This window comes from Canis lupus, chromosome 2, assembly GCF_003254725.2.
Source record: "Canis lupus dingo isolate Sandy chromosome 2, ASM325472v2, whole genome shotgun sequence".
NCBI lineage: Eukaryota > Metazoa > Chordata > Mammalia > Carnivora > Canidae > Canis > Canis lupus.
Window position 1 is genome coordinate 79,138,962 of NC_064244.1, and position 24,641 is coordinate 79,163,602.

Genomic DNA, 24,641 nt, shown 5'->3' on the forward strand with positions numbered 1-24,641 from the left:
TGGAGCACCACTCACAGGGGAGGCCAGGGGACCACACTTGTGTCCCACGTTGCCCTGGGCAGGTCGCAAATTTGAAAACCAACAGAAGCTCCCAGAAAAATAGAAAATCCCAACATAGGTAAAAGAAGAAACAAAAAATTTGAGCAGACCAATCTATTAAATAAATCGAAATGGTAATCAAAGATACTTCCTCAAAGGGCCATCAGCGCACATGAGCACAGAGGTGAGCACGGAGGAGAGCACAGAGGTGAGCACAGAGGAGAGCACCGAGGTGAGCATGGAGGAAAGCATGGAAGTGAGCACAGAGGTGAGCACGGAGGTGAGCATGGAGGAGAGCACGGAGGTGAGCATGGAGGAGAGCACCGAGGTGAGCACAAAGGAGAGCACTGAGGTGAGCACAGAGGAGAGCACGGAAGTGAGCATGGAGGTGAGCACGGAGGAGAGCGCACGGAGGTGACCAGGGAGGAGAGCATGGAAGTGAGCACGGAGGTGAGCACGGAGGAGAGCATAGAAGTGAGCACGGAGGTGAGCATGGAGGAGAGCATAGAAGTGAGCACGGAGGTGAGCACGGAGGAGAGCATGGAGGTGAGCACGGAAGTGAGCATGGAGGAGAGCACGGAGGTGAGCACGGAGGAGAGCACAGAGGAGAGCACCGAGGTGAGCACAGAGGAGGGCACAGAGGTGAGCACGGAGATCATCAAAGTGAGCATGGAGGAGAGCACCGAGGTGAGCACAGAGGAGAGCACCGAGGTGAGCACAGACAAGGGCACAGAGGTGATCACGGAGAGCATCAAAGTGAGCACAGAGGTGAGCACGGAGGAGAGCACGGAGGAGAGCACAGAGGTGAGCACAGAGGAGAGCACCAAGGTGAGCATGGAGGAAAGCATGGAAGTGAGCACAGAGGTGAGCACGGAGGTGAGCATGGAGGAGAGCACGGAGGTGAGCATGGAGGAGAGCACCGAGGTGAGCACGGAGGAGAGCACCGAGGTGAGCACAGAGGAGAGCACCGAGGTGAGCACGGAGGAAAGCATGGAAGTGAGCACAGAGGAGAGCACGGAGGAGAGCACCGAGGTGAGCACAGAGGAGAGCACGGAAGTGAGCACGGAGGAGAGCACAGAGGTGAGCACGGGGGAGGGCACGGAGGAGAGCACAGAGGAGAGCACGGAAGTGAGCATGGAGGAGAGCAGAGGTGAGCATGGAGGAGAGCACCGAAGTGAGCACAGAGGAGAGCACAGAGGTGAGCACGGAGGAGAGCATCGAAGTGAGCATGGAGGAGAGCACGGAAGTGAGCACGGAGGTGAGCACAGAAGAGAGCACCGAGGTGAGCACGGAGGAAAGCACAGAGGTGAGCTCTGCCAAGTGGATTATCCCTCCGTTACAGAACAGAGGAGAAAAGAAAAGCACGATCTCTTTTTATGAACTGAGTATAACCTGAATTCCACAGTGACTAAGGATACTGTGAGCAAGGGAACCCATAAGCGCATCCACTTATGAACAGAAGTGATAAAGCCCCGACATAAAGGGTCAGCGAACCAGGGTAAGAGTCGAGTTAAAGAAACCCAGTAGACCGACAGCCGGGTCAGTCAGGTGGCACAGCTTACCAACCCCTCCACTGCTTGCTACTAGCTGCGTAACTCCCTTGAACCCTGCCCAGGGCCCTGGACTCCACACCCGATGACTATGTGCCACACACGTGGGTGCGCGCGCGCGCACACACACACACACACACATCCTCGGCCATTCGGCCACACGAGCCAACATCCACTCTCATGACTAAGGCCATTCGGGTCCCAGAGACGAAGCACATGCGGAAACTCCTACTTAACATCACAGACACAAGAAGAGGCCACCGGAGTGCAAAGGCTGGGGACTCAGAGGACCCCCGCGCTGAGCTGCAGGAGGCACGGGGCAGCAGAGGTACTTTGCAAAGAGGAAAGAGGAACCACTGTCTCAAACCTCCCTCCCAGCTCCCCTGCAACAGACTCTCGCAGAAGGAAGGAGCATTTATTTCCTCACTTCCCGCAGGCTCCCATTTGCGGGAGTAGAGGCACCTGTGAATTAGCCGGACTGGAACCGCATTCCCAGCCGCCTCGGGTGGCAGCTCGGGGACATCTGAACATTGAACAATTCACATGACCTTTAACATTTATATGGACCTGGGTCTAGAGGCAATTATTTACATTGGCGACTACATGGACAGTGAATGCTAGAATCATGTCTTCAAAGGACAGGCACGTTCAGTCTTCAAATAATTTTGCATTTAAAATTTTTATTGATGCATACTTTGCCTTGTAATGTTTACAGACCATTTTGAATTTTAGATGAAAAACTTTGGAAAGCTTAAGAAATTCTTCTTATTTTCTTTTTACATTTAATTTATAGTTCATAAAAGTTTAATTTTGTATACTTCGTACGTAATTATGTTTTATTTTTTTCATCTCTTATCTCACTGCTATCAATAGAACACAAATTATGGGAAAGCCTTGATTACAACAAAATTTAGTTATTTCACTGAATCGGAGGCCAGATAAGTCAGTTTTGTGGAATAAATATGTAATTTATGAATTATGTATGACTTCATTACTCATCCAAAAACTTCTGGCTTATTAACAGAATAATGAAATGTGTGGTAATAATTAAATTCGGTGATCTTGGTATCTTGTAGATTTGATCTTTATCAAGGTAGATTTCTGAGACTGGAGGATAGAATATATTTTATTTAACAGTTTGTTAACTTGTTTTATAACTTTATTTTTAAATCGAAATGAAATTTAAGGTATAAATGGGTAGGGGATTTTTTGCTTGTTTTAGAAGAGTTTTTCAATTTTTTTATTGAAGTATAGCTAACATACAGCGTTATGTTAGTTTCAGGTGTAAAATGTAGTGACTTGACAGTTCTACACGTTTCTCAGTCCTCATCATAAATGTACTCTTAATCCTCATCACCTATTTAACATCCCTCCCACCCACCTCTCCTCTGGTAACCACCAGTTTGTCCCCCATAGTTAAGACTATTTGTTTGGCTCTTTTTTTTCTTTGTTCATTTGCTTTGTTTCTTAAATTCCACATTGAGTGAAATCATATGATAATTTGTCTTTCTCAGACTTATTTCACTTAGCATTATACTCTCTGGATCCATCCATGTTGCTGCAAGGGGCAAGATTTCATTCTTTTTTATGGTTTAGTAATATTCCATTGTCTATATATTTAGAATTGATATAGGACTATTCTTTTATACTCTTTCCCTGGCCCTACAAATGCTACAATAGGGCCTGATTAGCTGTGTGACTCTGGGCAAGTTAATTAGCCTCTCTACGTCTTCCTTTGTCTCGTCCAAGGAAGGGATAAAAAAATACTGCCTCATTCAGAGCTTTTGCAAGGATTGAGTTAATGCCTATAAGGCACCTATAACACTGGCACATAGAAACTTTATAATCACTTTTAGACAGTAGTGTTTAGCACAGAAGTGCAAGAATTTCAACAATAGACTGATAAAACGTCTTTGATCAAATTTAACATCCATTTTTAAAAACTCAACAAGGAATTGAAGAGAATTTCCTCAACTGGATCAATGCTACATCATAAAACCTACAGCAAATCCTTCCTTAGGTGAAAATCTTAGCCCTGTTCCTCTTTATATTGGGAATAAGGCAAAGAGCCTGCCGTCATTGCTACTATACTATTCAATATGGCACTAAAAGTGCTGGCCCACGCAGTCGGACAAGAATAAATAAAACATAAAATAATCGGAAGAAGAGAGAAAAAACTAACACTGTTCACATTTAAGATAATAATGTCAGCATCGACAGAAAAAATGTCAACCAGAGTGGAAACATGTTCAGAACAATGAACAGCATCCTTCTATACTGGCAATAACCAAAGAGAGACACCACTCGTGTCATCAATTAAAAGATATATCCTGTTTTAGAATCGACCCAAATGCCCAGGAATTGGATGAGGAAAAGTTTTAAGTTATCAAATGACCAAAAAGGAAAAAAATAATAATAAAGGAATTCTAAATGTCATGTGAACATTGTTAAGATGTTAACTCCCCAAATTAATCCAGAAATTTTAATGCAATGTCAGTAAAAATTACAGCCAGAATTCGATCAAGCAATTCTAAAATAATCTGGACAAAGAAAATCGCTCCATCCTGAAGAGAAGAACAAAGGCTCCATCCAGCCTCCGAGAAAGGAAGGACTCTCCCAGACGTAGGGCAATAAAAACAGCTATAATGCTCATATAAAAACAGATGAACAGCAGGACAGCTAAGAGAGATCAGACATGGGAACCTCCTTTGTGTGCCAAGGTGAAGCCTGATAAAGGTGGTCCCTAAACCGGAGGAAAAAGGATAAAATGTGGTGGTTGGGGGCAGGGGGTGGGACTGATTTATACTGGCCTGCTCGCCAGATGGAGAACACAGGACAGGATCCAGACGGATCAAAGTCCTAAATTTAAAAAGTGCCACTATAAAGCTAAGGGAGAAGTCATAGGAGAGTCTTTTTGGCCTTGGCATCGGGAAGGGCTTTTAAAACGCACACACACATACACACAATTTCTAAGGCCAACTGCAGGAAAAAAAAAAAAAAACAGGAGCGAGAGATGTAACAACATAAAAGTGATCGATTCCTGTTCCGTGAAAGCACAGACGCATTTAACAGATACATATCACTACACCAGAAGAACCCAGCAACGTCGAACAGTGACAAGTAAGGAAATCCTACAAACCAACAAGAGAAAAAAAGACCAACAAATGGAGGAATGGGCAAAGTGTAAGACTGGCCAGTTCAGGGGCCGGTAATCCAAACAGCCCGCAAGCATGCAGAGGTGTCCACCACACCTGGGTCCGCACCACACGTAGTAGAGCAAGGAGGTGTTCTATATGCACCAGCTTAGCGACACTAAAAATTACCGACAGGGGAAAAAAAAAAAAATTACCGACAGGGGCAGGGGAGGATACAGGGAGGCAGGGTGGGGTACCTCTCGGCCCCAGTTGTGGGAGCGAACCCAGCAGGACCACTGCTGCGACCTGGTGCCTGGGCTTCCCCACTCCTTGGTCTGCACCCCCAGAGAAACATCCCCCTCCAGGCCTCCGATGGGGCTTTACGAGGACATTCCCCGAAGCCTTGTTTGTGGAGCAAGAACTGGAGATGCCACCAATGTGGGTTCCACTCAAGGGGAGACGGAGACCCGGACGCATCCATGGAGAGCTGGCCTGTCCCTGGACATCCAGGCCACAGACATAACTTTGCAAGAGCGTTGGGTTGAAACGATTAACGAAGATAAACCGAGCTCCTCGGTAGCACGAGACCGGTGGCATAAGTTAACACAAAAGCCTACATATTTTATATGGATGCACACGTATCGCAGGACAGGCAACAGGCATGTGCGTCCCGGTGGGGAGGGGATGGCCGCAAGGTTGGGAATGAAAGATTTGCAAAAAGTGAAGCCAGAGAAGGGTCTTGACCAGACAAACGGTAGGATGATGTGAACTTGCTTTACCTGGGGAACAAAAATAGAAGATTTTTTTTTTTAAAGCTAACCTAGTTTTGGCACGTGAAAAGCGTGTGAGGAATGAGTGCAAGGCAATCACACGAGATTCAATCGTCCTGGTAGAAATTAGGGCACGACTCAGACTAACAAATCTTGAAACTAGAGCTTCAAGAAAACTCGATGGGCCTTTCAGATCTCGATCTCCCTCCCTCCCTCCCTCCCCTCCTCTCTCTCTCTCCCTCTCTCTCTCTCTCTCTCTCTGCCCCTTTTTGCTGGTTTAATGTCCTTTCCTGTGCTCGGTACCTCCCAGGTAAACTGTTAATCTTCCCCTGAGAGCCCACACCCCCACCAAGAGGCTGTCCAGTCCTGCCTCCCAGGATCAGAGCGTCCCCTTGCCCCTGCAGACCCCCCGGGGCTGCCTATCCTAACCACACACGTTCGCCGGGGCTCCCCCACCTGTCGGTGAGCTCTGTGGGCACCCCGCCTTCCCCGCAGGTGGCACGAGGGTGGAGGGACGCGGGGCCGTGGGCTCCATCCTGCAGCACCACGTCTGTGCCGCTTAGGACGAGGCGGAAGGCAGAGCCAGGGCTGATTAAGGCGGCTTAGCTCCACTGCACATTTCACAGAATTACAAACCGACAAACTGCCTTCTAGGCAGAACCGGCCTAATTAGCTAATTCTTTGAGATCCAGAGAGAACCCAGGTGCCCCTAAAGCAAAGTCGTGGTGGGGGATGAGCTGGACCGTGAATCCACTCCAGGGTTTGGCTACACAAAAAGCGTCTTTGGAGAAGGAACTGCCCCCTTTCTGTCCTCTCCTTGCTCAGATCTGATAGCATTTCGGTCTCTAAATTATTCCAGGTCCCGCCTTGTCTCCCATGGGGCCAAATCCTCGGCTTCTTGCCTCCCACCCCCCTTTCTGCTGGTAATCATAGTTCCTGTTTGCTGGGCACCCACTGTATGCTCGGAGTGTTTGTACGAACAGCTCTACCTACCATCGCAGCTACCCAGGAGCGGGGGTCCCTCTCTCACCTTCACAGGTATAAGCACGCTGAGGTTCAGAGAGGTCACAGACAACCAGCAAGAAGGGAACGCTGCTAGACCCCTGCCCAGGCCCCAGGTGTCCAGAATGTTCTCTCGGGCCATGCACCACATGGCGTTCTATGGAAGGGATGAGAGGAAGCTCCTATTCTCCAACAGGTTTGTTCCCTACCTCACCTTGTCCCTCTTGGAGACTCAAGGCTCTTTGGCATATGGAAGACCCCGGGGGAGCCTGTGTAGTGTGGCATCTCCTGCACAGGTTGGTTTCAGACCCCTCCTTTCCTGGGACACGGCCCAGGAAATGCCAGCGTGGCACTAGGTCAGTTTGGCAGCGAATGGGCCCACTCAGCTGCCAGCACACGGTCCCCAGGAGAGACAGGGGGCCCAGCACTACGCCAACGGCTACTGTACCAAGCACCTATCCCAGCAGGGCGACGGCAGGTGGCCACAGCCATCCTTGCCCATAGAGGTGCCGTAACAGGACTTGCCCTGGGCCACTGGCGAGGCAGGAGAGATGCAGGTCTCAACCCAGTCTGGTTGGAAGTTTGTTCTTTCTGCTAAACCAAGTGCTTCTTCGAGACAGGTGCCCCCGACCTGGGCTCTAAGCCTGGGTGGTGGGCATGTGGGGCCTGCAGTATGGCTACTGGGGAAGGCCCCCCTTGGCTGCAATCTGGAGAGGCCCATGCAGAGAGGCACCTGGGCAGGAGCCAAAATGGGCTCCCCTCCCCCTCTCCGCCCCCCTCCCCCACAACCTCGGTCCTCAGGGCTGGTGGGCTCCCACTGGGGTGCTGGAGACGTGCCAGTTCTCTCATTCTGGAAATTCAGCAAGGTTGGGAATGAAAGATTTGCAAAAAGTGAAACCAGAGAAGGGCCTTGACCTTGGAAACCAGCGAGCGAACTCTAAGAGCATGAGTTAATACTCCAAAAAGCGGCACCTAAACCTCCGTGCCCAGTAGGCTAAATCTAGAGCATCTTATCAGCTGCAGAAGGGTCCACCTGGAAGAATTTAGGAGACAAGGTCAAGAAGCACACCATCCGTGTGTGAAGCCAAGTGCATCTGGGATTTGAATCCTGGGCCAGCCACATGGTGGCTGTGTGCGCCTGGAGGTTGGAAAGTTCTAGCATCTCTTGTGCCAGGATCTGCGCACACACACACACACACACACACAGCCATCCCCATCAAGTTAAAGCCCACCCAGGCCACTTCTGGTTCCTCCCCCTTCACCCTCCAGGGAACCAAACCATCCACTGCTGAGTCAGTCTGGGCATGCTCAGGACCCGCGGCAGCTGGGGTCTGCAGGATGTGCTGCCCCACTGCTGACTTCATCTCCGCCCTGGTGAGAGACCCCTGGAGAGCCGCACGCCCAGCAGCCTCCCCTGCGCAGAGCCAGCTGCCTGCTGGGCTCCCGCACTCACCAGCTCAGCTCCTAAAGGCCCCGGAGGGGCTCCTGGGGGCTCAGCCCCCACAGGAAGCGGGTGTCAGGGGAATGAGAGGCTGCACAGTGCTGCACCCCGTGCCAGTTTGCATCGTGGGCAGTCCTGGCATTGCCCAAGCTCATCTCAAGGAGGAATAGAGCCACACATGCACACCCAGCCCGCCCTGCACAAGCAGTATGCACATCGGAAAGGCAATCACAGCCGCGTTCGGGAACCAAAGGGCACGTACCACCCTTCCCAGCTCACTGGCTCCACACCCTGTGTCTACACCTATCTAACCTCTAGTGCTCAACCCGGGACCTTGGCGGTGCTTTTTTGGTTTCCACTTTACAGCCTGGCAGTGAGGAGCCAAAGGGAATCTGTTCCCCCAGCAGTTCTGGTGTGTGTTGCAACATCGTCTCCCAAAGAGTGCTCTTTTTTTTTTTTTTTTTTTTATTGCTCCTATATCTTTCCTGGTGTAGCTAAAGCTTCCCTCTTCCTCCCAAGTAAAGGAGGGAAGAGAAACCTAAAAATAGAAGGAAATTTACATTTGCAGAGCACCTGTTATATTTTACTACATTCTTACTTAATCCTCCTAAGAACCCTGGGAGGTGGTTGGAGTGTTTGCAGCAAAGGAAAGGAGCTCAGAGGAAGCCAGGTTGGCAGGGATGAACCCTCCCTAGAAGCTGGGCATGGCCCTAAAGCTGGTGAGCCGGGGGTGGGGTGGGGGGGGGGGTTCTATCTGCAGCTTCTAGGTAGTGACCTTCATGGGAGGAAGGGTGCCCTTCTTCATCCTTCCTCCTCTGCTGGCTGAAATGCAGACCTGCTGGCGAGCTCCAGGAACCATCTGGGAGCATGAGCAACTTGGAGAATGGAAGCTACACACAGCAGCAACGGAGAGAAGATGGGGCCACATGCCAGGCCAGGGCGGACCCCACCTCTACACTACCTGAAGGAGGGAGTGAATCAACTTCTCTCTTGCTTAGGCCTCTACTGTGGCTTTTCTGCAACAACCTTAAGCTGACACAGGGCCCTACGTGGTAATCTTCCCTTTGCAGACCTTATCAGCGCATTGTCCTGCTGTCTCAGCATTCAAAGGGTTAAAGGGAATTTCTAGTATTGCTCACACACCAGAGTGGTTGGTTTTCAAATATGCTTTTCCCTGACTAGGCACCATCTGCAAGAACAAGTCTCTAGGATCTCTACATTGTCCTCAACGTCCCCTGTGATGGCGATATCAGTCTGTGACAACCAGGAAAATGCCCTATAACTTCATACAGTAGGTAGTAAGACACAATGACGTTTAAAAAAAAAAATTCCAGGAAAAAAAGAAAAGTAGAAAAAATAAGATGAGACCAGGAAGGCCTTACATACTGGCAGCCGTCTGATTGAGCTTCCTAGCAGCCAAAGCAATGAGGGGAACACAACTTATGGTGAGTTTTGGTTGCTTCCTATCTATTTTCTGGGCTTTGAGGCCTGAAAGCCACCTCTCCTGTGGGACCTAGAACGGCCAGTGCAGTCAGTGGACAATGCCAGCAACAGTCCTGGTGGCAAATGGAATAATGAGTCTAGGGTATAATATATCTAATCCTCCCAACAACGCTGGGTGTTGTTCACTGTCAACTGTGTTTTACCGATGAGGAAACTAGGGCAAAGGAAGTAAGTCACTCTGCCCAAGGCCACACAGCTAGGAAACGGCAGACCTGAGATCCCAGTCCAGGGAGCTGGACTCCGTAATCCAGGCTCTCAGGCAAGGGTCTCATTTTTATTTTTTAAAGATTTATTTATTAGGGAGAGAGAGAGCGAGTGAGCATGTGGTGGGGAGGGGCAGAGACAGAGGGAGAGAGAGAGAGTCAAGCTCACTCCACGCTGAGCATGGAGCCCGACACGGGGCTCCACCTCACGACCCTGAGTTCATGACCTGAGCTGAAACCAAGGCTGAGCCACCTAGGTGCCCCAGCCAGACCTGGGTTCAAATTTCATCTGCTGTCCACTGCTGAGCAGCCTTGGACAAGGGACTGCACCTCTCTGAGCTTCTGTTTCCTTACCTGAGATGGGACTAATCCCATAAACCAAATGGGGTGGTTTTGAGAAGACAACAAGAGAAATCTGCAGGTAACCAATGTGGATGAGACTTTTCCGGCTGCCCTGGGATTACACCTGCGGCCAAATGAGAGATGAGGAGGGTCAAGGACTCTCAGAGTCCATAGGGCACTGACAAGTTATGGCTCCAAATTGGGGTCAGACTACCCCCTCTTGTCCCCTGCCAGGATTTACCAGGAGGCACCAGAACCAGCCCTAAATACCGACTCTCCCCCCACATATTGTGCACAGAAGGTCGGCCTCACAGAGAACAGAGTGTTGGCCATGGAGAGGTGATGCACGCAGAGATGGGAGCTTTATCAAAAAGCAGGAACCTGGAGGTGCCATCAGAGCAGCAGGACCCCCAGAATGCACAGAGTAGAAGCCCCCCACCCTCTGCCACCTGCCCAGTCCACTCAGGAGTGAGCCCCCCACCCTCTGCCCCTCCTGAGGACCTGGGGAAGCTTGGGGGTGGTTGTTGAGTAGAGAGCTTTAGACGGGATAGAAGAGCTGAGGTCCTAATACAGATTGGACCATGTTCTATAACGGGAAGGGGCCAGAAAATACTGAAAACTGCCTGAAGACATTAAGGTCCAAGAAAGGAGAATTCCAAGAAATCCTGTTAAAGGCAACCAGTGGAAAAATCAAAACCGTTTCCGGTCTTTACCCACGTAGTAATAATACTCTACAGATAGAGACCTTTGCACAGGGTCTGTGCACACGGCAGGTGGTCACATGCGTCGCGCACACCAGGGTGAGAGAGCCCCAGTCGGCCACTGCAAGCCTCCCCCCAACTGGGGACCCCTCAGGGCCAGCCCCTCTCCAGGGAAGCTGCTGGATTTGAACATTCCTACAGCAGAAGACACGGAGTCCTCTGGTGGCACCTGTCCCTTGGGTGCGTCTCCCCTCCCCCCGCCCTCTGCTGACCTCTGTTTGACTCTCCTTGACCTTTAGGCTGCCGCCACCTAGGTGACTAGTGATGGCAGGACAGGGTCCTCAGTCCTCACTTTCTCTTCCCTGGTGTCTCCCGTCTTCTAAGGCACTGGGCGGGGACATCTGCCTACAGTAGGAGCCTAATAAGTGCTCAGGGGGCCCTTCCTTGCACTCAGACTGAGGCAGCAGCGGTCCTCGCTTGGCTGAGCCGCCCAGTCCCTGATGCAAAGAGGAGGGGGCGCTGAGGGGGCCCGCGGTGGGGGGCAGGCCCAGGGCTGGAGGTGTGGGAGTCACGCACCCCCCAGATGGCGGAGAGGAGGGCGCGGCGAACACGCATCCCAGCTCCAGTTAGGAAGAACCGGGCGGAGGGGGGAGCTCTTATTTTTTCCCCCTCTCTCCCTCGTGTGATGTGCTTCTGACACTAATCAGGGATCCATCCCCCTGGGAGCCAACAATAATGATTAATGGTGTTAAATATAGCCAGGGACCGCCAGGGCAAAATTAGGCGCCATGCATAAAACATCAGTCGCCTCGTCAGGCAGGCGGATCAGCCGGGCCTGGTGGCCGTGGACCAGCACCCGCCACCGGGTGGCCCGAGCCAGCCGCCCCCTGCCCGTGGGGTGTCTGCCGGGGGAGCCTACCGTGCGGAGAGCGGCCTTACGTGCCCCCTGTGGACGGAGCCACCACCGGGCCCCGGAGTTAACCCAGAATGAAGGGACTGGTACTGAGGCGCTGGAAAGAAACTGTGCTCAGGACCCACGTGGACCTGGGTTCAAATCCCAGCTCCTCCATCTCCTAGCTGAGTGGCCTCCGGCAAGTCCCTTGCCACTCCTGAGCCTCGGTTCGCTTTTCGCAGCCAATAGGGAGCATCGAGGTACAGGGAGTCCAGACATCTACGTGGCGGGCACTCAGAAAATGTTGGCGCCCGTACCCCACTGGCTGTGGGACTTCGAGCAAATTACTCAGCCTCTCTGAATCCAAGTTTCCCACCTACAAAACGACGTCTCCCGCCGTGGGGCCTGGAAGACACCTAGAATGTGCTCCCGCGTGCACCGACTGCGCAGGGGCCAGGTGGCAGCGCCGATCCTGTGCAGGCGCCGTCCTGGGTGCTGGGGAGAGTCCAGTGCAGGAGACGTCCAGCCCCTGCCCCCGGGGACCTTACAGTCCGAGGGCGAAACAGGCGGTAGGTTAAACAGACGAAGTAACTACACATTATTAAGTATTTTCTAAAGGGAATGAAAGAGGCTGAAATAAAAGCTAAGTGGGACCGGAAGGGGCTGCTCCACGGGGGGACGTGGGAGGAGGCCCCGGTGCGTCTAGGAGCATGGGGGCAGTCACTCCCGCCCGGCGACCACCCTGCCTGGGCCGCGCCACCCGCACCAGCGTCCCTGCCTCCCTTGACACAGGTCCTCGCCCTCCCGGGGTGGGGGGGGCTGGCATTGCTTGTGCCCTGGGATCCATGGTCTCCCAACTCCTCAGTGTGCACACGTCCCAGGAGGCGTTTGTTGATCATTATAAATGCGCGCTGCCTCCCTGACTTCGTGGTCTTCGGTGAACACACACCAAAACAGGACCTTAGCGGAGGACGTGAGGTTCTGCTGCTGTCACAGGTGCTCCACAGCTTTCCACACCCTCCTGGGGACCCACGGAGCCCACTCTGGTGGCCACTGGTCGAGAGCTGCCCGCAGCCTGGAGGTGGCCCGCCGCTCGCCTCCCTTCCCCCCACAGGGGCACCGCTGCCAGGGCGCATCAGCTCTGGGGGCCCCCTGCCCCCGGCCCCCTCATCTCTCCCTATGGCCCAGGTGGGGACTCCTCAGGAGGACAAGCCTGCCGCCCCTCCCTGCAGCTGTCTGCCTCCGGGAACTCCACTGACCCGACCCCCTAGCCTCACCGGGACAAATCAGCCGGCACCCCCGACGCAGGCAGCCCCACGACTTGCAGGGGGTACGTGGGTGAGGATGCCCGTGGCCAGCAGCGACCTCCCAGGCCACATTTTTTTCTGTGCTCAGGGGTTCGGCCTTGACACCCCCGTGGCTGTGTCCTGACTAGCCCCCTGACCACGGCCACCTGCTCCCTGCCGCGCTGGTTATAATGGTCTCCTCTGAGCTCCCCGAGGGTGGGACCGCTTCTTATTGGTCCCACGTCTCGGGTGTCTGGCCCAGGGCCTGGCACAGGTCCTACGGCGTGGCAAACGTCGGTTAGACTGAGTTGTGGCAAAAGTAACGCGAACAGGCAAGGGCGAGAAAGCCTTCTAACTGCGGAGACCCAGCAACCACGGAAGAAAAGGTGGGAATTTCTAACCACATCACAATTCAGAGCCACGAACAGGTAAGAGACGGCGGAGGATCTTGGGCAAGGGGACCGCTCTGCAGAGGCCAGAAGAGGCTCCGTATCTACACGGTGCAGAAGGCTGAAAGGCCCACGAGGCGGGGACGAATGATGCTCCGGACAAATGAACAGGTGCACGGTTCTCAGAGCTCATTCACAGGCGACAGCGTCCAAGGAGCCAAACAGATCCAGAGCTGCTCGGACCCGCGGCTGGTCGGGGAGATGCAAGTTCAACGTTAAGGATGCGATTTCACTTGATACCTCTCAACGTGGCCAAAACTAACTGGACCAGCAATGACTCTTGCTGGCAGGGTACAGGGAAAGGACAGGTCTCACACTTCTAGGGTTTATAAACGTGACCTGTTAGGCCTCCGGGGAAATCAAGCCGGAGACGGCTATTAAAATTAAAAGCACATAAACCTTCCGGCCCATTGCAGGATTCGACTCCTGGAATCATACCCCGGAGAAATAAAATCTAAGGATTCGCCTAAGGATGTAGGTGTGCACGGAGGTTTATCCTCATGCCGCTGATGACGGTAACAAATGGACGAGGAACAACATCCGACCGGGGAATGGCTGGTCAATGACGGTACATCCGCACTCTGGAATACTATATGGTCGTTAAAAAGAATGTGCTAGAACTACAGCTCTAGCTGTTTCCATAGGGGCAGGGCTTCCGCAGGGCACGGGTGAAAGAGAGATGACTCAGGAATGGGAAAACATCAACATAGGTCTGTGTGTGACTCTAAGAATGTGGGGAAAATATGAAAAGATCTACTAGAGGGTCTCAGAGTGGGGGTGGGAGGGGATGATGTCACTGAAGGAGGGTTAGGGGATAAACACACTGCAGGAAAAGTATACTAAAATGTATAAGAGTCATGCATTTCTATAAAACTGCCTAGAAAGGCGTTGACATAGGGGCACCTGGTGGCTCCACGGGTTAAGCATCCGACTCTTGGTTTTGGCTCAGGTCGTGATCTCAGGGTCATGCGATCCACCCCTACATCAAGCTCCGTACTCAGGGGGGGGGTCTGCTGAAAATTCTCTCTCTCCCCCTATCTCTGCCCTTCCCCTCACCCCGCTCATGCTCCCTCTCTAGAAAGTAAATAAATAAAAGAAAAATAATAAAATAAAAAGGACACTGACAGGTATATGCAGAGGAAGCCCACATACATGTTCCTCTCCCTCCTTTATCACCCTTGACCTCGTGCGCACTTTGAATCTTTCACTCTTCTTCCCGCCTCACATAATTCAGGCAACAAAAAAAAAAAAAAAAAGAAAGAAAAAAAAAAGGAAAAAAAAACGTTTCAAAATAAGAAGCTAAACACCTTATTTTGCTGGCACCCGTAATGCTCCAGAACACAGCCCACGACTACAAAGCAAAACAGATCTGATAGCCAAAACGGATTATATATTCTTCACTCCGAGGAGAGAAGTGCTTTGAGCTAATTACTCTTATTTTATACAATTTAAATAAGCTTATTAAGCTCATTGTGGCAGACAAGCCTGAAGGTGACCCTGACGATCTACGTCGTTGTATAATCCCCCCCACCCTTGCACGGGGGTGGGGCCCGTGGCTTGCTTCCACCCAACAAAACACTGCAAAGGTGATGGGACTCCCTACGATCCTGTTCCACTCCCTGAGACTCTGCCCTCGAAGGCTGAAGACAGAGGCCCTGCTGCCGGCCTTGAAGAAGTAATCCGCTGTGTCGCCAGCTGCCTCCAGAGAGAGCCACGAGGCAGAGGTCAGTGTGCAGCCGCTAGGAGCCGGTGGTGGCCGACAGAGCCCGAGCACAGTCCCGGCCACCAGCCAGGAGACAGCGTATGTCCTGGGTCACACAGCCACAGGGAAATGAATGCTGTCAACAGCCTGAGTGAGCCTGGAGGAGATGCTTCCCTGATGGAGCTTCCCACTGAGCACACAGCCCAGCCCACACTTTGACCGCAGCCTTGTCCGATCCTGGAGCGGAGGGCACAGCCCAGCTGTGTGGCCCCAGGCCCGCAAAAATGGTGAGATAGTAAACGTGTGCTGCTTCTGCTTCGACGTCTGTCGTAATGTGGTAAGCAGCAAGAGAAAACAAATATGCTCGTCAAATTAAGAAATAAAAGGTTTAGGGGCACCTGGGAGGCTCAGCGGTTGAGCGTCTGCCTTTGGCTCAGGGCGTGATCCCAGGGTCCTGGGATCGAGTCCCGCATCGGGCTCCCTGCATGGAGCCTGCTTCCCCCTCTGCCTGTGTCTCTGCCTCCCTCTCTCTGTGTCTCATGAATAAATAAATAAAATCTTAAGAAAAAAAAAGAAAAGAAAAGGTTGAGTTGAGAAGAACATACCAAGAACCCTAAGACGTGGCCATTGGGATAAAGAATGGAGATCCGAACCCGCAAAAGGTGTCTGGGGCCCTGGAGTATCAGGGCCAAGGACCCTGCAGGCATCCCGGCGCAGGAGGGGTCTGATATCTGAGAGCCCGAAGGACCAGGAAGGAGGTGAGGACGGGGATGTTCGAGCTCCCAACTACGCCCGTGACAACCTGCGGGATGGGTGCTTTCACCGCCCCCTGGAACGGAAGGGGCCCGTGCAGATCCTCTCATCCACAATCAACAAGACCTTTCCAGTGAGCCTGCCCGGCCCCATGTTTGCTGCACACACTGAGCCCTCAGGGCCAGCGCTGCCATGGAACGGACAGGACCCCACACACACACACACACACCCCGAGTGCAGGGATTACCTCCACTTCGCAGATGAGAGAACAGGTTCAGAGGTCACACAGCCAGCAGGTCGCTCACACCGGGCTGCATCCCCTCTAACTCCACAGCCCACACTCTTGTAACACACCACACGGCTCCTCTGGGCCTCAGCTTTCCCGTCCATAAAATGGGAAGAAGCATGGTGCCTGTCTCCTGGGGAGTAAATCAGCTAATGTGTGCCCGGCAGGACAGGGGAGGTGCCGACTCTTTGCTATTGTTCTATACTTTGTCAAAATAATGCCGACAGAGGGGCGCTGGGGTGGCTCAGTCGGTTGAGCATCCAACTTTTGATTTTGGCTCAGGTCGTGATCTCAAGGTGATGGGATAGAGCCCCTCATTGGGCTCCATGCGCAGGGAAGAGTCTACTCGAGATTCTCTCTCTGTCTCTCTCTCTCTCTCTGCCCCTCCTCCCCCTAAAATAAATAAATAAATCTTTTTAAAACTTCAGACAAGAACAAAAGTCTAATTTCTGAATAGTAACAACTCCTGGGGAAACAGGTTTTTAAACTCATTCTTCCAAACACATGGTACCTTTTCTTCACCCGCAGGGGTCAATAGAACCAATTTTCTAGGGTCCCTTATGAGACACGTAAGTAGGGGGCCACCTCCCCATATCAAGGACAACAGGTCCTGACACGTTCAGCGTTTGACCCGTCTGCACAGTTAGAGGCAGGCAGGCTGATTGGTGGAGGACAGACCCCTCTTCAGACCCACAGGGGGACCCGGGCCTGCCGCAGACACCCCAAGCTCCAGCCGACGGGCCAGGACATCATCTCCTTGGACCAGCCCAGGCCAAGAGCTTTGTCATTCCAGAATTCCAGGCCAGCGGGGCCTGAGAGATGCTTCCCCCAGAAAACAGGGCTCCTCTTAGAACGGAGGTGAACACTTGCCCGCCGCGGCCCCCAGGAGATAACACCTCCGGGTCATGGCTGTGCAATTCTGGGTTCCCCTGGAGCTCACCAGAGACAGAGAGCTCATCTCTAGGACACGTCCGAGGGCCAGGGGTGCAGGGGCTGCAGAGAGCCGATGGGCAGAGGAGCAGGATTCCTTCCCCTCAATTCCAAGCCAATTCAGTCCAGGGCGCAGCATGAAGTAGTGAATGTCTTCACTAACGAGCTCCACCTTCACAGAGAGCCCCGGGCATCATCTGACACCGGGACCCAGCCAGGATCACAGGAAAGCACGAAAGCAGGTGCATCACCCTCCGCTCCAGGCGCCCCGCACCCGAGGCCCAAGCCTGGCATCAGCGGAAGGCTCTGCGCCTTAGGCTGTACGACACACTCCCCCCACGGAAGGAGGACAGCAGGTGTACAGCAGGAGCGGCAAGGATGTCCGCAGCACAATTGTTTACAAAGAAGGAAAGGAAACGGCCCTTTGTCCAAAACACAGAAGATTGGTTAAGTTAGGGAGCTTCCGCACGACCGGCCTCCGTGCAGCCAGCACAGACGCTTCGTGAGCGCTTCTGCGCACGAGAAGGTATTAAACACTTTAGGTTAAAATGTGAGCTTCACTGTTTCGTGTATGATCATCCCTTTCGTGTCAAGTAAAATACGGAGGAGAAGGTTCAGAAGGTCATAGATCGAGGCGGTCACCGTGGCCGTCTGCGTAAGGAGATTAAAGGGATTTTTCCCTTTTGCTTATCTGCATTCCTCATTTTCTCTCCCACGAACAGATACTGCTTTGTACAGTTTAATAATAATGGAAAAAAAAAAAAAAAGACGAAGTAAGTACCTTAGCTTTCACAACCAGGGCGCACTTTCACCCGCATGATCTCTTGTAATCCTCATACCAGAAGCAGATGCAGCAGCTCCAGCCCCGCCTAAGTGCCGCATCCGAGCCAAACCTTGGGCGCCATCCACGGCGCCATCCACGGCGTTTCCAGCTATTTCTTCCCATTTGTATTTCTGAAATCCTTCTCTTCTGGCAGGGGTACCAACTGGAGCCTCTGGGGGTCCAGAGGCGGGCTTTGGGGACACAGGAGGCACATGCCCCCAGAGTTGTCCACCAAAGGTGTGTGTGTTCATAATGCACATTTTTCTGGGGAAGAATCTGGAAGATTTTATATTCTTTTTTTTTTAAGATTTTATTTATTTATTCGTGAGAGACCCAGAGAGAGAGAGGCAGAGACACAGGCAGAGGGAGAAGCAGGTTTCATGCAGGAAGCCCGATGTGGGACTCGATCCCGGATCTCCAGGATCATGCCCAATTGGGCCAAAGGCAGGTGCTTAACCGCTGAGCCACCGGGGCTGCCCAGATTTTATATTCTTAAAGATGGCTAGGGCACCTGGGTGACTCAGTCGGTTAAGCATCTGCCTTCGGCTCAGATCATGATCCCAGGTCCTGGGATGGAGCCCCACATCGGGCTCCCCGCTCAGTGGGGAACTTGCTTCTCCCTCTCCCTCTACCCCTCCCCACTCAAAAAAAAATGGCTGTGACCCCTGAGAGGTGCGACCCTCCAGAACAGCCCTCTGCCCACCTTCTCTTTGTTCCAGCCAGCTCCTTCATTGGTGCTCGTTTTCCAGATCCTGTCCCCCCTTCTATCTGGGCTCCCCATGACCAATCTGCTGCCCGAACAGTCCCACCTGCCAGCGATGTGTCCTGCAAGAGTGCTGTCCCTTACCTCGGGGTCTCTGACGAATCAGAGCAAGCTCTGTGTCTTTGTGGGGGGGAAATGCACAAGGTGAGTCCTGTTACAGACCTGGGTGGTGGGTGCCTACCTGAATCCCACCCAGCGGTGGCCTCTGTAGTAGCCTGAATAGGGTCCCCTAAAAATTCACATTCACCCAGAACCTCAGAATACGACCTGATTGGGACATAGGGTCTTTGTAGACGTAATTCATTAAGGATCCCGAGATGAACTCATCCTGGGTTTCGGGGAGGGCCTAAATCTAATGACTTATAAGTTCCTGGTGTCCTAAGAGAAGATGCAGAGCCACATGGGAAGGATGATGGGGGCAGAGAGGGGAGGGATGGAGCCTCAGGGGGAGCCAGTACCTACATCCCCCTGCAGAGCCTTTGGCGGGAGCGTGGCCCTGCCCGCACCTGATTCCACTGCAGTGATACATACTTCTGGCCTCTGGAACTGTGAGAGGATACCCTCCTATTGTTGAAGCCACCAAGTTTGTGGTCATTTGTCCAGCAACCCTGGGAAATGGACCCAGCCCCCAACCCCAGAGAGACTGGAGACGCCCGTTTAGAGCCTCTTTGGTACGAGCAATAATCCCCAGGTGTGCGTGTGCTCCCTGGACATCCTTCACCCTTCATCTTCAGGGCACCCCCACCCCTACTTTTCTCCAACATTCCGGATTCGAGACCAGTTCCATCAAGCCAGGCTCGGCAGCCAGCACCCTCCGCCACATCTCACACCCTCCACTCACCTCCCACGTCCTATTAATAAAACAAAGTAAAAATTAAATTACTTCTAACACACCCCCGGTCTGCTTTCAAGAGGGCTAGATGGCTTGAAATTCTAATTTTCTTTCCAAGGTCTTAAAATAATTTCACAAGAGCCCGGGCGATGCCACCCCCACCCCCGCCTGCATCGCACAGCGGGATTAGACAGCAGGAGTTCGGGCTGCAGCATCAGAAAGAGAAGGAAGGAAGGACGGTGCCTGGATGGTGGGAGAAGTGGGGTCCGCTTCCGGCCCCCCTGCAGACTGGGAGGTGTCTCTGGGGAGACCCAGCCCTCCCCGACCTCCGTTCTGCTGTCTGCAATACCCCCGGGAGGCATTCCAAGGTCCGTCCAGGCTGATGCCACCTCTTGGATACAGCCAGTCTCGAAACCAGAGGTTCTAGTCCTTTTTCAAAAGGTTTCAGCTCAGGTCATGATCTTAGGGTCATAAGATTGAGTCCCATGTTAGGCTCTGCGCTCAGTGGGGAGTCTGCTTGAGATTCTCTCCCTCTGCCCCTCTCAAATAAATAAATAAATAAAATCTTTTTTTTTTTTTTTAAATTAAGGGGCATCTGGGTGGCTCAGCAGTTGAGCATCTGCCTTTGGCTCAAGGTGTGATCTCGGGGTCCTGGGATCGAGTCCCACATCGGGTTCCCTGCATGGAGCCTGCTTCTCTCTCTGCCTGTGCCTCTGATTCTCTCTGTGTGTCTCTCATGAATAAATAAATAAATAAAATCTTTTAAAACAATAAAAAAATAAAAGGCATAGGGTCCATCTCCATGGGCTGCCCCTCTAGCAGTAACCATGGGGGCCCCACAGAAAGGTGGGGGAGCCACAGATCCACCCTGGAGTGGAGTCACGACGTAGAAGGGAGCCATCCTGGAGAGACGCCCCCCTCATCTCAGACTCTGCATGGGCAAGAGCTAGACTTGCCTGTTTTAAGCCACTGAGATTTCAAGACATATTCGTTAGTGCAGCACAGCCCGGCCTAGCCTGACTAGCACAGTACAATTTCCTTCTAAGGATGTGACGATGAGGAATCAGGGCAGAAGGTACATGGGATGTTCCTGAACTCACAAGTGGACTCAGCAGTCAAGCCCAGAGAGCTTGGCAAAGAATTTAATGGACACGACAGGTGCGGTGCAGGGCAGGAGGGATGGTCTGGGCCTGCCTCTGACGCCAGCCAGGTGCAGGGCACAGGGCACAGGGCACAGGCAGAGACCACTTTCCGCAGAGATCCACCCAGGCTGACGTTGAAGGAGGAGAGAGGGCAGAGGAAGGAAACGGATCCATGAGAGGGGTCAGCAGGTGCAGATGCCCAGAGGAGGAATCCCACAGGACGCCCTGCATGGAACCATTCAGCGTGGCTGGCATCTCAGAGCGTGTTGGGGCTGGAGAGGCAGGGAACGGAGCACCGGGGATGGGGAGCGACTGGAGGCGCTCCTTGAGGCCACCCCACCACTCACACAACCAGCCCTGGGAAGAGGTGGGTCTACAGCCAGGGCTGGAAACACACCCAGCTTCTCCCGGCCCCGAGGAGGCAGCGGTCAGCAGGCCCCCTATCATCGTACACCAGCACGTCTTCTAGGGCGGCCCACGTGCCACCGCATGCACGAGCAGGACCCGGGAGGGGGGCCCCAGACGCACAGCCCTGGGGTGCCTTCGACCCTCAGACGCTCCCTGCCCAAGGCTCCTCAGACACACGGTGGCTCCCAGGACAGCCCATTTCCACAGTTAGACAAGAAAAGACCAGTCATCCCCCTTCCTTGTACCGAGAACATGGGCACGGAATAGGGAAGCAACTTGCCTAAAGCCCCACAACAAACCCACAGCACAGTTCTGTGCCCAGAATGCACACCAGGCCTCAAGCATGCTGCTCTTTCTCCCACTCCTCTGCTTTGGAAGATCCCAGGGCCCTTGGGATTTCTGTCTCACCGGAAACCGGCCCTTCCCTGAATCGGCAGGCTCACCCAACCATAAACCTCCAGCCAACCAGACGTCCCTTCTACTTTTCCTGCAGGAAGGAAGGGAAAGGACTCAGGGTCTCCCTGGGAACAGCTGTGCTTGGTACCTTTCATGGATTCTGGTGAGACCCCAGCCCTGTGTCCCTCCCCCTCCATCCCCCTCCCTCCTAGGGTACGGCCCCAAAATGCTCCAGCCTTGCAGCCCCTCAGCCCAGTGAGACTCCAATGAAGGAAGAGCGAGCCCTCTGCACCACAGCTAGAATCTTGAGGTTGGTGCCCAGATAAGCCCTCCCTGCGCATCCGCAGCCTCCCAGAGCTGCCTCAGCCCACCTTGGCGTAGGGGGCACGTCCTGGCTTGCTGTGGGCAAGGCACGTGCCCTTGGAAAAGCACATGCCTCCAGATGGAGCAGTTCTAACTGTTCTCCGGACCCGGTAGGACCACCCTGTCGCCCACTCAGCCCTCCAGGCAACCAGCGGGCACCTCCACCCACTCCGCCAGCTTCCAAGCACACGGTGCAGCAAGCGGGGGGGGGGGGGGGGGGGGGGGAGGGGAGGCAAGAGGCAAGTTGGCGGCCTCAGATGGAATGTTCTAGCACAGACGCCACAACCCTGCTCCCTCGCTGTCGCAGCAGACATCACTAATCAATCACCAGATTCCTTCCCACCGAGTCCAAGTGCAGCCCGGCGCCCCACTCCGGCTGCCCACGGCTGCCTATCAGGGCTGGTGCCCGGGGCGAGAGCGCCTCCCCGCACCTGCTGTCGCCGGCCAAGGATCTCGACACGGGGCCGCCTTCCACCTCCGGGTGCGCGTTTATCTGGTGGCATCAGTGAAAGAATCAGGACACGCTGAGGAGCAGGAACGCCGCATGCCGAGGGCCCGGGGATCACGAATTTCAAGAGGCATTTTACGGAGCAAGGGATGCTGGGCACACAGAAGTCACTTGGGGGGCGGGGGGTGGGGGACTAGGATGTAAACAACCGGTCGGTGCTCTGGAGAGGCCAAGAGGTTCCTGGAGAACCAGGACGCGGTAGCTTAGATTTCCTGAAAGTTCTGACCCAGCACAACATGCACCGTATTTGCTTTTTCTTTCTTTCTTTCTTTCTTTTTTTTTTTTTAAGGAGCTGGGCTTGCTTGCTCTAAGTCAGTGAGTTCCCGACTTAGGAATAGAAAGCAAAGGAAAAGGACAGATAGGTCCCTCTGGAAGGAAAAGCCTCAAGAGTGAGGCCACCCAGGGACTGGTGCTAGAACCAATCTTATTTTAAAATCCTTTCAAGGGAGCTGAGCGGAAGAACGTAGGTGAGACTGTCAAGCTTGCAGATGGCACTGGGTGCCTGGGAGGGAATATGAGGCCGGCAGGGACATGCGGCAGGGACAGGGGCACAGGGACAGGGACAAGGGGACAAGCGGAGCGGGGAGCGTGGAAGGGAAGCCGAGTGGGCTCAGGAGAACGCAGCTGCCCAAGCCCCCAGGAGTGGGGGTTCGCAGGGAGCCTCCCTCCCACCTCCAGGAGCTGCCCGTGCACCAAGGGAAGCAGAAGGGTCCAGAACAGGAGCAAGAAGAGCTCAGAACCAGCACATGAGCCCGGCCGCCCGCTCCAGGCACCTTAGACTCCCATGCTCCTCTTCCAGTCATTCATGGAGTGACGCCTCCTCCAGGAAGCCCTCCTTGATTCTCCCTGCCCCCTGATATCTCCTCTCCTAGCTCTAAGACCTCCCCTCCGCGACCACGCTGGGTGCATGAGCCCTGGTCTGTCCACCCACCAGACTGAGGGCACCGGGCACGGGTGAGTGTCAGGAAGGAAGGAGGAAGGGAGAGGAAGGGAGAAGCCTCAGGGAGCTCCAGGCATAAACAGAGACGTGGAACCGAGGCAAGCCGGAGATGGAGGCTGTACCTTTGGTGTTGCATCAGGATGAGGGCCCAGCTGGCCCTCAGATTTAGCTCTCACTGGGGTGGGTGACCTCAGCAGCAAACAGCACATACCCCCGGTCCAGGCCTGCAGAGGTTTCCCTTTGGATGTCACCTCTGCGTCCACCTGATGGCACAGCCCTGGCCAGCGGCACCTGCAGGCCTCTGGCACCTATCAACTTCCCTCTAGAACCTCCTGCCTCCCCAGTCCAGGGCTTGTAATGACCCCCTCGGTCACTCTCATCCCCAGAGCCAACTCTTTCCTCCACCACCAGGCAGAGCTAAGTCAGGCCACGGAAGCCAATCCAAGGGGTGGACAGGGGTACACATGGGGTGGGCAGGGGTCCACAGGGTGGATGGGGGTCCATGGGTGGGAGGGGATCCCTGGGTGGGCGGGGATCCATGGGTGGACAGGGTCCCACAGGGTGGACAGGGGCCCACAAGGTGGACAGGGGCCCACAGGGTGGGCGGGGGCAGCCTCTGTCAGCTTCTCCCAGGACCCCCATTCCTGCCCCGTCCACCTGGACACCTTGGGCCCCAGACCTCCTCCCTGATGTCAGTCCCCAGTCTCTACCCTACTTGGGGGGGGCCTTGGCCGCTGCCTGCCCTTCTGGCCTCAGTGTGACCCCCGTATTTTGAGAGTCAGACTTAACTCCGCTCTGACCTGACAGGTCACCTCTGAGGAGCCAGCAGGGCCGCCCCCCCGACTTCAGAGAGAAGCACCTCCCAGGAACCTCCAGGCCTCGCACCTTACGGCCAGGCTCCCGGGCCAGGCGCCCTGCCCAGGAACAGGACCTGAGGAGGCCTACAGGCCATGTCCCAGGGGGAGGCAGATGCACCCAAATAAGTGAGAGGGGACATAGACAGTGGCACCGAGACACCAAAGACGGTCTCCCTCAGCTTCCCCCCAGCTGCCTCCATCTGGCCTAGAGCCTGGTGCCCTCAGCGGATGTCGGAACAGGGTGGCTCTGGCCTCACCCTCTATCCCCCCTGCTCAGGGACCCCAGGACCTCGAGCTCCCTGCTGTTCCTCAAACACTCCAGCCATGCACCTACCTCAGGGCCTTTGCACTTGCTGTTCCTGCTGCTGGAACACCGTCCCCTGGACAGCGGCCCGGCTTGCTCCTTCACCGCCTTAGGGTCTCTACTCGGACGGCACTTTCCCGTCCGTGGGCCTTCCTTGGCCCCTGGGGAGTTGAAATTGCAAACCTCCCTGACTATTCTGCAGTCTCCCTATCCCCATTCCTTGCTGTATTTACCCCTGTCCTGCGTAGCGCCATCTGCGTGCCACAAGCCCCCCGCGGGCAGAGGCGTTCATGTGATACTCACGGAGCACCTACTACGTGCC

The 24,641-nt window shown here is 54.0% G+C and overlaps 1 protein-coding gene across 3 annotated transcripts in view; it reads right to left on the reverse strand.

The window, feature by feature from the left end:
* The window catches only part of ACTL8 (actin like 8), a 64,403-nt gene that overhangs the window by 20,467 nt on the left and 19,295 nt on the right, over window positions 1-24,641 (reverse strand). Inside the window, exon 1 of one of the 3 annotated variants that reach the window (XM_049106644.1) lies at window positions 7,811-7,930. The exons of the other annotated variants lie outside the window; for them this stretch is intronic. The gene's annotated coding sequence lies outside the window, so the exon portion shown is untranslated. Of the gene's footprint in view, window positions 1-7,810; window positions 7,931-24,641 lie in introns of those variants that run through there. 3 annotated transcript variants of the gene reach the window in all.